This window comes from Macrotis lagotis, chromosome 1 (assembly GCF_037893015.1).
Source record: "Macrotis lagotis isolate mMagLag1 chromosome 1, bilby.v1.9.chrom.fasta, whole genome shotgun sequence".
Taxonomy (NCBI): domain Eukaryota; kingdom Metazoa; phylum Chordata; class Mammalia; order Peramelemorphia; family Peramelidae; genus Macrotis; species Macrotis lagotis.
The window spans coordinates 116,140,217-116,157,637 of NC_133658.1; the positions used below are offsets into that span (position 1 = coordinate 116,140,217).

Genomic DNA, 17,421 nt, shown 5'->3' on the forward strand with positions numbered 1-17,421 from the left:
AATGATTTAATTGCTAAGAACTTGTCATTGCATGTTAGAATGCTAATGCTGAGAATGACCTTGAAAGGTCATCTGGTCCAACTCTCCCCCTTCAGGCAGAACTATAATTAAATCAATCCCAGAGAAATCACCAACTACCCTATTATGAAAAATCCTGCCTTGGAGATCTTCCTTTGGTAGCACACACCCAATACCTGACAATCTTTCTAGCCAGAAATGTGTCATCTAGTCAGCATTTAAGTTATTATTTCTTAGTTTCATAGTGGAAGCGGAGAACCTTAGTTGGAGATTTAGAAATGAATTTTAGAATGATTAGGGCTTCACAATCAACTCAAAGATGTGGTAGTTGAAGCCTCAGGAATAGATTCCAGACAAGATATTATAGAGAGAGGAGGGTTGAGGACAGTTTAGAGAGTGATCTACATGGTGGAGATATGTAGGTGGTAGGGGAACTTAAATGATATAATACTATAGAAGTCAAGGGAAGGTAGAGTTTCAAGGGGAGAGAGGGTGGGAAGAGGCCATGCAATGTCAAAAAATTAAGAGTAGTTAAAGACTGAAACAAGTCATAGATTGGGTAATTAGGAAGTGTTTGAGAGAGTAGTGTAAAGTGGAATCATTGTAGCTCCCTAACCAGGTTATAGAGAATCTAAGAGTAACTGGGAACTTTGAAGTGGAAACAGAAAATGTAGACAACTCTTTTGAGCCTTGTGCCGAGAAAGAGAAAGATGTAGAGAAAAGACAGACATAGACAAGACACCAAGATACGCACACACACACACACACACACACACACACACACACACACAGAAACAGAAAGAAAGAGACAGAGATAGAGACACAGAGAACAGAGGCACAAAGAGACAGAAACACTGGGAGAGAGTCAGAAAACCAGACAGAAAGACAGGTACAGACACAGACACGCACACACACACACACACACACACACACACACACACACACACACACAGAAACAGAGAAAGAGAAAAGAGATGACAGAGAGAGAGAGAGAGAGAGAGAGAGAGAGAGAGAGAGAGAGAGACAAAGAAAAAGAATGATAGCTTGAAGGGGTACAGGATCAAGAGTAGCTGCTGTTATCATTGGAACTTGAACCAGTTTTATAAAAAAAAAAGGAAAAAGAGCCAGTGAAGGGAGAAGTAAGGTTGAAAATTGAAAAACAAGAACGTTAATGGACTAAGATCCTAAAGAAGGTGGGAAAGAATGGGATCTCATAGAACTAATATTCTATCCAAGAATATCATTCATGAAGTGTCCATTTCTATGCCTGATTGTATGCTAAATGTTGGAAATAGATAAAAATAAAATACTCCCTCCCCTTTATAGAGATTACATTCTATTAGATAAATTCAAGGACTAAGGAAGAGAACATTTTTAAACTAAATAAAATACTTGTATTTATTTGTTTAGCCACTAGAATCTAACAGAAACTAAAGATATGAAGGAATATTGAACTAAGGGAGAAGAGGAAGTGAGCAAGTATTTAATAAATAGCTACTATCTGCTAGGTACTTTTCAATTATTATCTAATTTGATCCTAAAAGATTCCAGAAGTCATGTGAGTCATATAAATAACAATAAATACTTTGTAAATAACATGCAGTCTAGATGATTTACAAATTGAAGAAATATGTTTTTTATCAAGCAAAATAAAATCATTTCTGTACTTATAAACATAAAATTGATTGATAATGATAAGAAAAAAACCCTGAAGTTCAAATGGTGTTCTCAATCATTTCTTAACTGTCAGAGAGTTCTGCTTGCTTTTGTGTTCTTCCTCCATTCACTACATTGCCTCAGGTGTTTTCACAGTTTTTACCTGGTCCCAACTGATTCTCCTTTGTTAAGTAAAGTGTTAAATATCCCACAAATATTATTATGCTGCTCACTAGGAGCAATGATATCTCAGCCATGTTTCTTAAGACTAGTTCTTTTCTTTCACAGCAATATTTTTTTTCTTAGTGCTCAACTTTTACCAGTCTCTTGGAATAATCTCTCCTTTATTCCTTAATCTAAGCTTCTGATCCTTCCACAAAATAATCTAATTCTGAACCTTCATTATGATGCAAAGATAAACACTGACTTCTTTTTTTTTTAAAAATATTATTTTCCTAAATACGTGTAATGGTAGTTTTCAACAATCTTTTTTACATGTTTCTCCCTCCCTTCCCTCCCCCCTCGTCCTGATAGAAAGCAATGTCTATAGACTCTACATATATGTAAACATAGATCCATATTAATTATGTTGTAAAAGAATTATCACATCCAAGCAGAAGGAAAAAAAGAGAAAAAAGCAACATAATTTATAGCACAACTTTTAAAAAGAAATTGAAGATGTTAACTTTGGTTTCCATTTAAACTCCACAGTTCCTTCTATAAATATGCATGATATTCCCCATCACAAGTCTTTTAGTATTGTCTTTGATTATTGGACAGTTGAAATGATCAAGTTCATCAAAGTTGATCTTCACCCAATGTTGCTCTCAGTGTGTATACTGTTCTTCTGGTTCTGTTCATTTCATTCAGTATCAGTTCATGCAAGCCTCTCTAGGCTAATCTGAAGCCCCATCCCACATGAGTTCTTATAGAACAATAGTATTATATACCACAGTTTGTTTAGCCATTCCCCATTTGATGGTCATCCCCTCAATTTCTAATTTCTTGCCACTATGAAAAGAGCCTATATAAACATTTTTGTATATATGAGTTTTTTACCATTTTTCATGATATCTTGAGGATACAGACCCTGTAGTGATATTGCTGGATCAAAGTATATGCACAATTTATATTGCCCTTTGGGCATAATTCCAAATTGCTCTCCAGTGGACACTGGATTCTTAAAGGTCTTGTCAAGGATGCACAAGTCCCAGTCAGTTCAATCTATCTTGAAAGTCCGAGTCTGGGTTAGACCATAGACTACCCTGACCATCAAAAAATGAACCTGCCTAATGAATACTTGATTATAGTAACCAAAAGTTAGATCAGATGATTTTTCTTTTTATAATTACCTATTGACCAGACAAAATATAAAACAGCCTTCCATCCTCTGTGGCCTTGTTCTTCTGAAATGACACTAAGTGGCAAAAGAAGGAACAAGGGATGCAGAGAATCAAATAGTTTTTTCATTGTCCAGAACCATTGATGCAATTATTAATAAATAGGAAGGTAAACACTGATTGAAATATAATATGAATAGATTAAAGGTTTTCCTTGGAGTTAGGAAGTTCAAGTCTTGTGTCTAACAATCAATAAATGAGCAAGTTTGTTAAGTGCCCCCTATGAACTTAGCATTTAGCCTTTAGTACATAGGCACTACAGATTCATTTATATAAAGAATTAAATAACCTCTACTTACATTGAGTTTAATAAGGGTAAGAGAGATATAAGGATAAGGATGTATATACATATATATTATATATATATGTATTTATAAATATATATATATATATAATTAGTAAATACACACAAATACTTACAATATTAGGTTGTTAGACACCATGTAGTCTGGGATGTGAGCATTAGCATTTGAGGAGAATTAGAAAAGATATCATGCAAAAGATCATGCCTGAGTTGCATCTTAAAAGAAGACAGAGAAGAACTTTCAAGAAGCAATGCTTTTCTAGTCTTGGGACTAGTTATGAGATTATGGGAAAATAACTTTCAGAACTCTAGGAATTTTTCTAGGGACCATAGGTTACTGACTGGTGTTCCCTACAATGACAAATATCAATTGTCCCATCTATTGCTAGATCTGTCTTGAAGATCTTTCAAGTGAGCCAAAAGAATGTGTACAAGATTACACTGTATTTCAATATTTTTATTCAATTACAAAAATGATTATTTTTTATCCACCAATGCAATAATGTGCAGAATATTAAATTTAAAATATAATAGTTGGATAACTATTTGTCAAAGGATCAATTATATTTGAATTCTATCAAAAAGAAGATAATAAAATTTATAATGACTACAATGTATATAATAATAATAATAATAATAATAATAATAATAATAATAATAATGCAACTAGATGGCACAGTGATCATAGCACCAGGCCTAAAGGCAAGGAGATTTGAGTTCAAATCTGGCCTCAAACACATAATGCTATCTAGGCTACCCTAGTCTAGTCACAGCATTTTTTCCTCAGTTTCTTTATAAGTTAAAGATGTTAATAATAGCACCTCAGTCCCAAGCTTGTTGTTAGGATTGAATGAGATAATATTTTAAAGAACTTGACAATACCTAGCAGATAACAAATGCTACATGTTATTAGTTATCATCATCATAATCATCCTCAAAAATAATAATGTCATTAATAATAGTCATCATCACCCTTGATTTAAAAATCACAGATTTAGAGTATAAGAGACCTGGAAGGTTACTGAGTTTAATCTCTTCATTTACGGCTGAGGAAAGTGAAGAATAGGAAAAGCTCAGTGATTTACCAAGGGTCATAACTAAGTGTTGAAGGTCTAGGTCTTGCTGATTCAAAGTCCCATTGCTTGTTTCCTACACAGTAGTACACATTATATGGCTCTGGAGAGCTATGACTCCAAACTATCCTTGAGAATTCAACAAATAATTTATATTGGATCTAGGTCATTATCACAGATAGAACTGGTGCCCACAAAGAATAGTACAAACACAGGAAAGTTCAATAGGAAAGGGGGGGGGGGAACTTCTGCTTCAGAAAAAGGGAAACCTATTGTACATTAGTACAGTTAACGTGCACAGTTAATTATGTTCACAGAACTAAATTTCATAATACAGGATAAGAAGGCTGAGAATTTGTCTCCTCAAAGATCTGATTAGTTCTTGTCCTTCATTATCAAAGAAGATCAAAATGACTTCATTATGTTTGAGAAAAATTACAGTGTGTCTGACTGTGACTGATCAGACCAGTGTGACGTCAAAATGTTCTACCACAAGTCGGGTACAAATAGCCCAGGTGAACATCTCAAATGTCTATTTATGTGTCAGTAGCAGGAGAAGGAACTAATAGAAATGGTGGGGAGGAGGGAAGAAGTAAGACTGTGATACAAGAGAAAGGCTGAAAGACCAAAAGATGAAAGGAAAAGATCTAAGTTAAAAAAATCCACTCCACAATTGATATGTCCAGCATGATGATGAATTAGATACTGCCTTTTCAACACCAAAACCTCAAAAGAAATTATTTATACACATGATACAAAATAACTATGACTGATCCCACATGATAATATATGACTCTTCCCTCTAAATACACCCACACAATGGAAAGTATTTATAATTAGAAAAGTTGAATTTTTAAATTTTATTTGGTTCCCTGCTTCCAAATGACATGGAATGTCTCTATCTACTAAAGTGAGCACCACCATATGTATAAACTTTTCAATCAGTGATCTCCAGAATAATCACTCTCCCCAAACTCTTGAGTCTGAGAAAAATGATAAAGTGATGTTTCACAGCCATGTAAAGGAAAGGAGGAAGGGAAGAACTGAACAAGTATAAAAACTCAAGGTCATAGGTTAGAGGTATCAGATCAACAATCCCAATAGGAAAAGAATAAATAAGTCAACTGTAGCTAGTCTCCCTCCTTCTAAATTCCTCTTCCCCCAGGTAACTCAAGGAAAGAATGAAACCTAATTGATGTTAATATCCCCTAAATCAAGGAAGCTGAGCATACTGGGGCCAAGTCTGGTAGTCTGTGCATTAAAGGAAAAGAAAGCCATAGAGAATATAATAACAATGCTATAACAACTAAATATAGCAAGATAAAGCTTTAATTACAAATTCAGGATGTAATTAGATAAACAAAGAGAAGAAAAAATGAGCAAAATCTTGAAGAGAAAATGAAACATTTTAAACAAATATATTTGAAGTAAAGCAAATCAATATCTCCTGATGAAATGCAGACCCTTGTGGCTTCTCCAGAGATCATGAAAGAACAGTAAAAAAATTGAAGAATGGTTCAAAGGATAAATAATACTTATAAAAGGAAAAACATTAGAAATGATTTTAGATCATAATTTAAAGTTCTCTCAAGACATTATTTTAAAACTGATATAAATAGTGAGAAAGAAAAATATAAAATAGATGAATCTGCAAACAAATAAAATCTATGAAAGAGAGAATAAAATATCTGGAATGCAAACTATGGAATAAAGGAAAGATTGACATAGAAGACAAAAGGAGCAGTGTTTGAAAAACATGAATTCTACATTATGAAAGTAACTCACCTTAAAATAGTATATATATATATATATATATATATATATATATATATATATATCAAACTTAAGAAGCATAAGTGTCCCAGTAGAATGTGGCAATTACAAAAAACAAATACGTTGAATACTTTGAGACTGGAAAGAAAACTTTTGTGATTGTCCAAAAGTTCTACATACAGATGAAAAAAAACCATCAGTTAAGAAAATCACTAGATTCTTATTGAAAATGATGAATTTGCTTCAAACTGCAAGAAATATGATGGTTAAATTGAACTATGCAAAAAAATGCAAGCATCCAGAAGGAACTGTCAAATATGATATTAAAATATTTGAATAGCAAGACTATTCTATAATCATGTGAAACTAGAGAAAGGAATGGAATAGTGAATTGCAAAAATCAGAGGAGTTCAAGTTGAAAGCCAAAAGAGCAAACTTGAGCTTAATCAATCATCAATGATAAAATGACAAGTAGAAGCACTTGAAGCATTCCTGCAAAAAAAAAGAAAAAAAAAGAAAATGAAAAAAACAGAAATAAGGAGATTATTTTATAAACATCAAAATGACAGAAGCACTAGAAAGATAAATAAATAAGTTAAATTATCAAGAAAAGAATAAGCGTTGAAATTAATTATCTGATATTTATAGGGTTTGCTTATTTTTAAGAGAAAGATTGAACTATGTGGTGAGAGAAAAAAACAAAGAGGAATTGTAGCAGGACAAAAAGTACCTAAGTGCCTAAATATTTAAAAAGACATTAAAAATTTAGTAACAGTGAAGCTGGGAGACTTGAATTTTTATATTATGGACTATATTTCCATACCAGAAGAAAATTATGGTGAACTAGATAGAGCTCTGGGACTAAAGTCAAGAAGACCTCAATTCAAAAGAGATCTCACATTATTTACTAGCTGTGTGACTCTGGCAAAGTCATTGGCAGTATATTGGGTGAATCCAGAAAATCAGGAGTTATAATCATGTTATTAGAAACAACAAAAATTGGACTTCAGGCCAAGATGGTGGAGAGAAGTCAGGCACTGTGCTAAGGTATACTGGTTTTCCCCTCAGAAATAATATAAAACAAAGCTCTTAACAGAATTCTGATCAACAAAACCCAGAAAAATAAGCTAGGAGAAGAACATCTACCTCAAGGTTTGTTTTTGGAGATCATGGGTGAACCAGGCCCAGAGAGCAAAGAACCCACCAGGAAGGTTGAGAGCTGGACTAACCTAAGATCAGCCATCAAGGTGTTTGCTGTGGGAGCCACGGTCCAGGAGCCAACTGGGGCACAGAGGTGTTGGCTGTTGGACTGACAGGCTGTGGACCTGATGATATGGGGCTTACCAGCAGGGATGAAGGACAAGTTCCTGTGAGGGAGAGTTGCAGACATCTATCTGCAGGATTTCTCTGGTCTGGAGGACCTCAGACTCCATACTTTCGTTTCAGCTTCCCAGAAGCTGAACTCTTCCCCAAACAAACACAGTGACAGCCCACCTCCACCCCAGGCTCAGGCATAGGCAGCAGAGCTCCCTCAGCTGGCTGTGAATAGAGAGAATAATTACCTGTCCCAGGGCATAGCCCACACTTTTCAAGGATAAAAGTGTCCAGAAGTGCTGCCCTCACCCTCCAGGCCAAGGGAAAGGGCCTCAAATCAAGGTCACAGACACTCCAGAGAAAGAAATCAGCACCCCTCTATTAGCCAGCCCATGTGGAGTTATTAAACTCAGAGAGCAAAGCCTCTAGCACCCCCAACTAACCAATCCACTTGGAGTTATTTAAGTCAATAAGTAAAGCCTCTAGGAATCCCAAAACCAAATCTCTGTGAACCAGTCCCATCCCCCCCAACAAAAGATCTTAGTAAAATAAAGAAAGGCCAGCAGAAAGGGGGGTCTATAGAAAAATTCCCTAACTCAGAGAGAGATCTAAAACCTCTGAGGAAAATATGATTTGGTCTCCTGCACAGAAAGACGTCCTTGAAGAAATCAGGAAGGAGTTTGAAAATCAATTGGAAAATTTAGGAAAAGAAACACAAGAAAAGATTAACACCTTGCAACAAGAAGACAAGTCCTTATAAAATACAATTGGACAAATGCAAAAAGAAATAATTTTCTCAAAACCTCAAGTGGTCAAATGGAAAACTCTTTCAAAATTAGAATTGACCAATTGGAAAAAGAGTTGCAAAAGATAAATGAAGAAAATTATTCTCTAAAAAAAGAATGGAATTTGTGGAAATTAATGACTTCTTTAGACACCAAGATTCTGTGAAACAAAACCAAAAGATCAAAAAAATAGAGGAAAATATAAAATACCTCATCAGCAAAAACACTGACCTTAAAAATAGATCATAGAGAGATAATCTACAAATTAGTGGTCTTCCTGAAAACACAGAAGAGAGAAAAAGCCTAGACTTAATAGTACAGGATTTAGTGATGGAAAACTGTCCTGAATATAATGGAACCAGAGGGAAAAATAGTTATTGAAAGAATACATCAATCTCCTATAGAAAGGAATCCTAAAATGAAAACACTAAGGAATATTGTGACCAAATTCCAGAGCTATCAAATAAAAGAGAAAATCCTGTAAGCAGCCAGAAAGAAACAATTTAAATACCAAGAAGCCACTGAAAGGATTACACAGAACCTGGCTGTTTCAACATTAAGGGATCAAAGGGCCTGGAATGAGATATTCCAAAGATCAAAGGAGCTTGGAAAGCAGCCAAAAATCCACAATTTGGCAAAACTTAGCTCTCTCTTCCAGGTAAAAAAGATGGACATTTAAAAAAATAGGAGACCTCCAACATTTTCTGATGAAAAGGCCAGAGCTAAATAGAAAATTTGGACATCAAACAGGAGACTCAAGAGACCCATGAAAAGGTTTTTAAAAAAAGGGGTAAAGAAAAAAAGCTGTTATTCAATAACGTGAAACTGTCTATATCCCCACCTGGAAGAAAGATTCTCATAACTCTTGAGAATTGTAACTATATGGATTATCATGACTTATCCGTGAACTGCTATCCAACAAGATGAAACTAGTTATATCCCTACATGGGAGAAAAGCTCTAATAACTCTCAAGAATTGTAACTCTATTAGAGAGAATATACTTAGGCAGAAGTGATGGAAATTCATGACTTTTCTGTAACTCAAATAGAATGTTGGAAACAGGAGGATGAAGGAAATTGAATGGGGTAAATTTCATTACATTAAGAGGTACAAAGGACCTATTGTAATAGAGGGAAAGAAGGAAGGAGCTGAGAACCACCTGAATCTTACTCTAATCAGATTTGGTTTAATGTTAAAATATACACACTCAGTTAAGTTAAGAAACTTATCTTACCTTTCAAGTATTAAAAGGGCAAAAGGGGAGGGGAAGGAAAAGGGGAACTAACAGAAGGAAGGGAAGGAAGAAGGGGCAAAGAGAAAGGGGAAAGAAAATGGGGGGGGTTGGATATAGAATGGAAAATACACTGAAAGTGGTGGTATTAAGAAACAAAATACTGGAGAATCTGAATCAAGTGAAAAAAGGGGGAAATAGAAACAGAGGGAAGATAGCATGGAGAGCAAGAAAGAGTTAGTAATTATAACTTTAAATGTGAATGGCATGAACTCTTCTTTGAATAGCAGAGTAGATTAAAAACCAGAATCCTACAATATGCTGCTTACAAGAAACTCATTTGAAGCAGAGAGATGCATATAGAGTAAACATAAAAGGTTGAAGCTAAATATATTTTGTTTCAGCTGAAGTGAAAAAAGCAGGGATAGCAGTCCTTATCTCGGACAAAACAGCTGCAAAAAGAGATAGTGTTAAAAGAGACAAGAAAGGAAATGATATCCTCCTAAAAGGTACCATAGACAGTAAAGTAATTTCAATACTAAATATGTATGCACTCAATGGTATAGGATCCAAATTCTTAGAGGAGAAGTTGAAGGAATTACAGGAAGACATAGACTGAAAAACTCTACTAGTGGGAGACCTCAACCTCCCACTCTCAGATTTAGATAAATCTAACAATACAATAAACAAGAAGGAAGTTAAGGAGGTAAATAGATTGTTAAACCTAGACATTATAGATTTATGGAGGAAATTGAATGGGGACAGAAAGGAATTTAGTTTTTTTTTCAGTAGTACATGGCATTTATACAAAAATTGAAAATGTACTAGGGCATAAAAACCTAATAATCAATTGCAGAATGCAGAAATAGTGAATACTTTCTCAGATCATAATACAATAAAAATCACATGCAATATTGGGCTGGGGAGATATAGATCCAAAGCTAATTGGAAACTAAATAACTTCATTTTAAAGAATGAGTGGATCAAACAACAAATTAAACAAAGATTTAATTATTTTATCCTAGATAATGACAATAATGAAACAACATATCAAAAACTATGGGATACTCTCAAGACAGCTGTCAGAGGATATACTATATCTTTAAATACTTACATAAATAAATTAGAAAAAGAAGAACTCAATGAACTAAATATGCAACAAAATTAGAAAAAGAACAAATTAAAACCCTCCCAATTATATACCAAATTTGAAATTCTAAAAATTAAAGGAGAAATTAGTAAAATCAAAAGCAAGAAAACTATTGAATTAACAAATAAAACAGAGTTGGTTTTATGAAAAAAAAACAATGAAATTGATAAACCTCTGGTTAATTTAATTAAAAAAAAGAAAGCAGAAACACAAATTGCTAATATCATAAATGAAAAGGGTGAATTCACCACCAATGAGGAGGAAATTAAAGTAATAATTCCAAATGATTTTGCCCAACTCTATGCCAATAAATTTGATAATCTAAGTGAAATGGATGGATATGTACAAAAATATGTTGTCCAGGTTAAATGAAGAGGAGATTAAATACCCAAACAACCCTATCTCAGAAAAAGAAATTCAACAATCCCTAGAAATCCCTAAGAAAAATCTCCAGGGCCAGATGGGTTCACAAATGAATTCAATAAAACATTTATGGAACAATTAGTTCCAATTCTATATAAACTCTGGAAAAGTAGGTGAATACAGAACTCTGCCTAACTCTGTGACACCAATATGGTGTTGATATCTAAACCAGGAAGAGTTAAAATAGAGAAAGAAAATTATAGCCCTATCTCCATGATGAATACAGATGCAAAAATCTTAAATTAAATCTTAACAAAACAATTACAAGTTAACACTAGAATTATATAATATGACCAATTAGGATTTATCCCAGGAATATTGTGCTGGTTCAATATAAGTAAAACTGTTAGTATAATTAATTATATCAATGTCCAACCTATCAGAAATCATATGATTATATCAATAGATGCTGAAAAAAGCTTTTGACAAAATACAGCACCTATTCCTACTAAAAACACTAGAAAGTGTAGGAATAAATGGACTGTTCCTTAGAATAATAAGAAGTATCTATCTGAAACCATCATCAAGCATTATATGCAATGGAGATAGGCTAGATGCATTCCCAGTAAGATCAAGGGTAAAACAAGGATGCCCATTATCAGCAGTACTATTCAAAAATATATCAGGAATGTTAGCTTTAGCAATAAGAGAAGAAAAAGAAATTAGAATTGGGAAGGAAGAGACAAAATTCTCACTCTTTGCAGATGACATGATGGTATATCTAGAAAATTCCAAATAAATCATCTAAAAAACTACTAGAAATAATTAGCAACTTTAGCAAAGTTGCAGATATAAAATAAACCCTCATAAATCCTCAACATTTCTATGTATAACCAGCAAGATGCAGCAGAAAAGAGCTAGAAAGAGTAATCCCATTCAAAGTAACTTCAGACACAATAAAATACCTGGGAGTCTACCTGCCAAGGCAGGCTCAGAAACTTTTGAAAACAGTAACACTTATCACACAAATTGAATCAGATTTAAATAACTGTGCAAATAGCAACTGCTCATTGATAGGCTGAGCTAATATAATAAAAATATAATAAAATAAAATAACAAATATAATAATATAATAAAATATAATGATATAATAAAAATATAATAATATAATAAAAATGACAATTCTACCAAAATTAACCTACTTGTTTAGTGCTCTACCAATCAAAATTACAGGTTACTTTAATGAGCTAGAAAAAATTTTAAGAGAAATGGAGAAATAAAAAAACAAGAATTCCCAGGGATTTAATGGGGAAAAGTGCAAAAGAAGGTAGTTTAGAATTTTAAGAGAAATGAAGAAATAAAAAAAACAAGAATTCCCGGGGATTTAATGGAAAAAAGTGCAAAAGAAGGTAGTTTAGCCCTTCCAGATCTAAAATTATATTATAAAACTTCAGTCATCAAAACTGTCTAATATTGGCTAAGAAATAGTGTGGTGGATCAGCTGAACAGACTAGGTGCAATAGCAGGAAATGATTATAGTAATCTGCTGTTTGATATACCCAGAGTCCACTATTGGGATAAAAGCTCTCTCTTCAATAAAAACTATTGGGAAAATTGGAAGTTAATAAGGCAGAACCTTGGATTAGACTAACACATCACAGCCTATACCAAGATAAGATCAAAAGGGATACAGGATTTAGACATAAAAACAATATTATAAACAAACTAGAAGATCAAAGAGTAGGTTTACCTGTCAGATCTATAGAAAGGGAAGCAGTTTATGACCAAGGAAGAGATGGAGAACAACATTAAAAACAACCTAGACAATTTTGATTAAATTAAATTAAAAAGTTTTTGCACAGACAAAACCACTGAAACCAAGATCAAAAGAAATTGGGAAACAATTTTTACAACTAGTATTTCTGTATTTTGGGGTTTTATGTTTTGTTTTGGTTTGGTTTTTTAGGCTTTTGCTAGGCAAATGGGGTTAAGTGGCTTGCCCAAGGCCACACAGCTAGGTAATTATTAAGTTTCTGAGACTGGATTTGAACCCAGCTACTTCTGACTCCAGAGCCAGTGCTTTATCCACTATATCCATTTTATCCACTAGCTGCCCCTCACTACTAGTATTTCTGACACAGGACTCATCTGTAAAATATACGAACTCAGTCAAATTAAAAAAAAACACTATTGACAATTGATCAAAGGATATGCAGAGGCAATTTACAGATGAGGAAATCAAAGTGATCCATAGTCATGAAAAATTGTGCTAAATCATTACATATTAGAGAAATTAAAGCATCTCTGTAATTAAAATTAACATTAAAGCATCTCTGATGTACCACCTCACACCTCTCAGATTGGCCAATATGACCAGAAAGGATAATGATCAGTATTGGAAGGGATGTGGGAAATCTGGGACACTAATACATTGTTGGTGGAGCTGTGAACTCATCCAGTCTTTCTGGAAAGCAATTTGGAATTGCACCCAAATGGCAACAAAAATGTGCATACCCTTTGATCCAGCAATACCACTACTGGGACAATACCCTGAAGAGATTATGAAAAAGGGTAAAAATATCACTTGTACAAAAATATTCATAGCAGCCCTGTTTGTGGTGGCAAGGAATTGGAAATTAAGTGAATGACTTTCAATTGGGAATGGCTTAACAAACTGTGGCATATGTATGTGATGGAATACTATTGTGCTATTAGAAACCAGGAGGGATTGGATTTCAGGGATGCCTGGAAGGATTTGCATAATCTGATGCTGAGGAGATGAGCAAACCCGGAAGAACATTGTACACCCTAATAGCAACATGGGGATGATGATCATTTCTTAATGGACTTGCTCATTCTGTCAGTGCAACAATCAGGCACAATTTTGGGGTTTCTGCAATGGAGATACCATCTATATCCAGTGAAAGAATTGTGGAGCTTGAACAAACACCAAAGACTATTACCTTTAATTTTAAAAAATTATCTTATGTAATTTTTCTATCTCTTATACTTTATTTTTCTTCCCTAAGGATATGATTTCTCTCTCATTATATTCAACTTAGATCAATGTATACCATGGAAATAATGTAAAGACTAACAGACTGCCTTCTGTGGGAAGTGGTGGGAAGGAAGCAAGATCAGGGGGAAAATTGGAAAATTTCAAAATAAATAAACTCTTAAATAAAAAGAAACAGGGGGTGGCTAGGTGGCACAGTAGATAGAGCACTGGCCCTAGAGTCAGTAGTACCTGAGTTCAAATCCAGCCTGAGACACTTAATAATTACCTAGCTGTGTGGCTTTGGGCAAGCCACTTAACCCCATTGCCTTGCAAAAAAACTGGAAAAAAAGAAGCAGCAAAAATTATAAATGCCCAATGATAACATGGATGAACAAAGAAATATAGATAATGAGCTTTTATGTATAAAATCATCTGGTTGTCATAATTATAAAGGAAAAGTTAACTGAAATGCAGATATACATATTATAAATAGTAATTTCTTGGTTATTGTCTTTCATTATCTAAGAAGATCAAAATGAAATTTTGACTATTACCTTAAATTTAGAAAAAAAACTGATATCTTATTGTCTGATCTTGCTATCTCTTATACTTTATGTTTCTTCCTTAAGGATATGATTTCTCTCTCATCACACTCAATTTGGATCATTGTATACCCTGGAAACAATGAAAAGACTGACAAATTGTCTTCTGTGGGGGGGGGAGGAAAGTAAAATTAGGGGGAAAATTGTAAAACTCAAAATAAATAAAATCTTTAATTAAAAAAAGTTATCACTATAATCTACAAACAAAAAATCATGCACCAACACTCCCTTTGCTTTGGTCTTGACTTGTGGCCTTTTCAAGTTGAAGAATTTACTGGTAGTGTGTTAGTTGACCTTGATGCCATGTTCATTCTCAGCAAAGGCATTTGATAATATGACTGAAAACATCATGCTAATAAATATGGGAGCAAAGACATATCCTTTTTCCACTCCATCGGTGACCAGGAAATCTCAAGAGTATCGTCCACTAACCAGAATTGGGAATGCATGCCATTATGAAACTGATGTACTAGACTAATGAACTTCTCTGGACAACCAACTTTTGAAATTATTTTACATAAGCCCTCAAGACTGACAATATCAAAGTCCTTTGTCATATCTACAATTGTTGCATACAGATCTCTGTTCCTTGCATTTTTTTCTGGAATTATCAGGCAACAAACAACATATTGACTGTTCCTTGACCTTTTTCTAAAGTCACATTGGCTCTCAGGGAGTTGACCAGATGAAGGATCAGTCTACTAAGGAAGATTCTGTTAAGAATCTTGCTAGCAATTCCTAAGGGAGAAACAGGACAATCCAATGCCCTTCCCTTTGTAGAGATAGATGATGGAGACATCCTTGAACTCCTGTGGGATAACCTCCTCATGTCATATAATCTGGAAAATTTCAGTCATTTTTGTGTGAACAATGAATTCCCCACCTTATAAATCTCAGCCAAAATAAAATCCAAACAAGCTGCTTTAACAGAAACTTCAAAACCTCTTCTTCAGTTGGAATTTTAGCTAGGTTCAGATTGACTTCGACTTCAGGTCAATGGCTTCCACATTGATTGATTATGATCTCTTAAGAACGTGATGGAAGTGTTTAGCACTTCACTCTAGGTTCATGTCTCTATCTTTAATCAATGAAGCTTCATCAGTACTGGGTAGTTGAGATGTATCATAGGTCTTTGATCCACAAATAGCCTTCAGGGCATCATAAAGAACACTTTGGATTATTACTATCCACATTAAGCTGAATTTTATCTTCCTTCTTACTGAACCAAGAATCTTGAATCTCTCACTTGTAAAAAAGTAAAAACTTTTTGATGGAATTACTTTGATTGAACTCATTTCTTAGAACTGAATGAACTATGCTGCTGGTAAATCTTGAGTTTTTGTTTTTCATTTAGCAGCTTCTGTATTTTTCCATCATTTTCATCTAATCAATCTTTTTTTTTCCGAGTGCAAATCTTTTTATTTGTTGTTTTATTTATAGAAGTATTTCATCATAAAAAAATAATAAAATAAACCCCAATAGTGGTTGAGTTGTACCCAAAATGATCACAATAAAGAATCATTCCAAGTCTTATTATTCTATTCAGTTATTTCAGAAAGATATTAGTCATCTACCTGTATACTTCCCTCCTCTTTTAAGGAAATCTCCACAAATTCTTTTAAACATCTCAAATTTCCAGTCCCCAATCTTGGAATGGTACTTCTTGGATGTTCTGTTAAGTTATTTCAATTTCTAATTCTTCCCTCATGCTGATTACTTAGTTATTACAGGAAGGCAACCCAAAGGTCTAGCTCTCCTATTTGGATCTTAAGGTTATCTACCAACAGATGATTCACATAGCTGATTGCTTGGACAACAAATTTCTATGGTAGGAATATTTCTCAATACAAACTTAGATTATTCCAATTTTGTTTCTGAATATATTTTAGTTGGGAGAATAAGGGAAGTACTATCTTAGGAAAACTTAAGCAAATGTTCTTAAAAGTTTGACCTAAGCTTAAGGAGTGCCCTCCTTTTTCCAGATTGCTAACAATTGTTTCTCTCAGTGGTGATTGTGAGTTCATCTTTGTCATTGTTAAATGCTTCTTTTTTTTCTAGGAAATGAGCTCTTTCCCCTTCATTCATCTTCAGTTTAGCTTTCAATACTTGTTAACTTCTCCATCCTTTTTGTAGCTATCTGGCTAAAATGCTTCAGTTGATCTTTCAGTTTTTCAAAGACCAATGAAGACTCCATTTCCCCTTTCATTGTTTCTTGCAGGTTTCCCAGGATCTATTTGCCTGAGTCAATATTGCCATTTTCCAAAACTGCCAAGCAGCTATCCTGAGATTTCTCCAGCAATTCCACCCTTTGAGTCAGCACCTCCACTTCTTCCTGACTTTCAGTTAACTTCACGTGCAATAGCTTGTTAAGTGCCTCTAACAGTGGTTCTTCTCTTTGAGTTCTTCCTCAGCTTTTTGTTGACTTGAAGATTTATAGTTCTTTTTAATGTTCTTCTTAATATTAGGATCCTTTGTTTTAATTTGCCTCTGCTTGGAGGTTTTATACAATTCATTCTCTGGGACTGGAGTTGAGGGCCTTGTAGAGTTCTACTTCTTTGGATCTCTGGGGTATCTAACTCTTAGAAGCAGCCCGGAGAATGTGTCTCTGTGACCACTGCCCAATGCTGCCAAGGGGCTGAGCCGGTGAGTGCAGACCAGACAGTTTTGGCTCTCAAAGAGGGGCCAGGATGGATCCCCAGACACTCAACTGCCAAGGCTGGGTCCCTAGCTCCCAGTCTGGATGCATTTTTCAT

General features: G+C 34.3%; 1 pseudogene; it reads right to left on the minus strand.

The window, feature by feature from the left end:
• Positions 1-16,654: 16,654 nt before the first annotated feature.
• LOC141514510 (small kinetochore-associated protein pseudogene) lies at positions 16,655-17,421 on the minus strand (annotated as a pseudogene).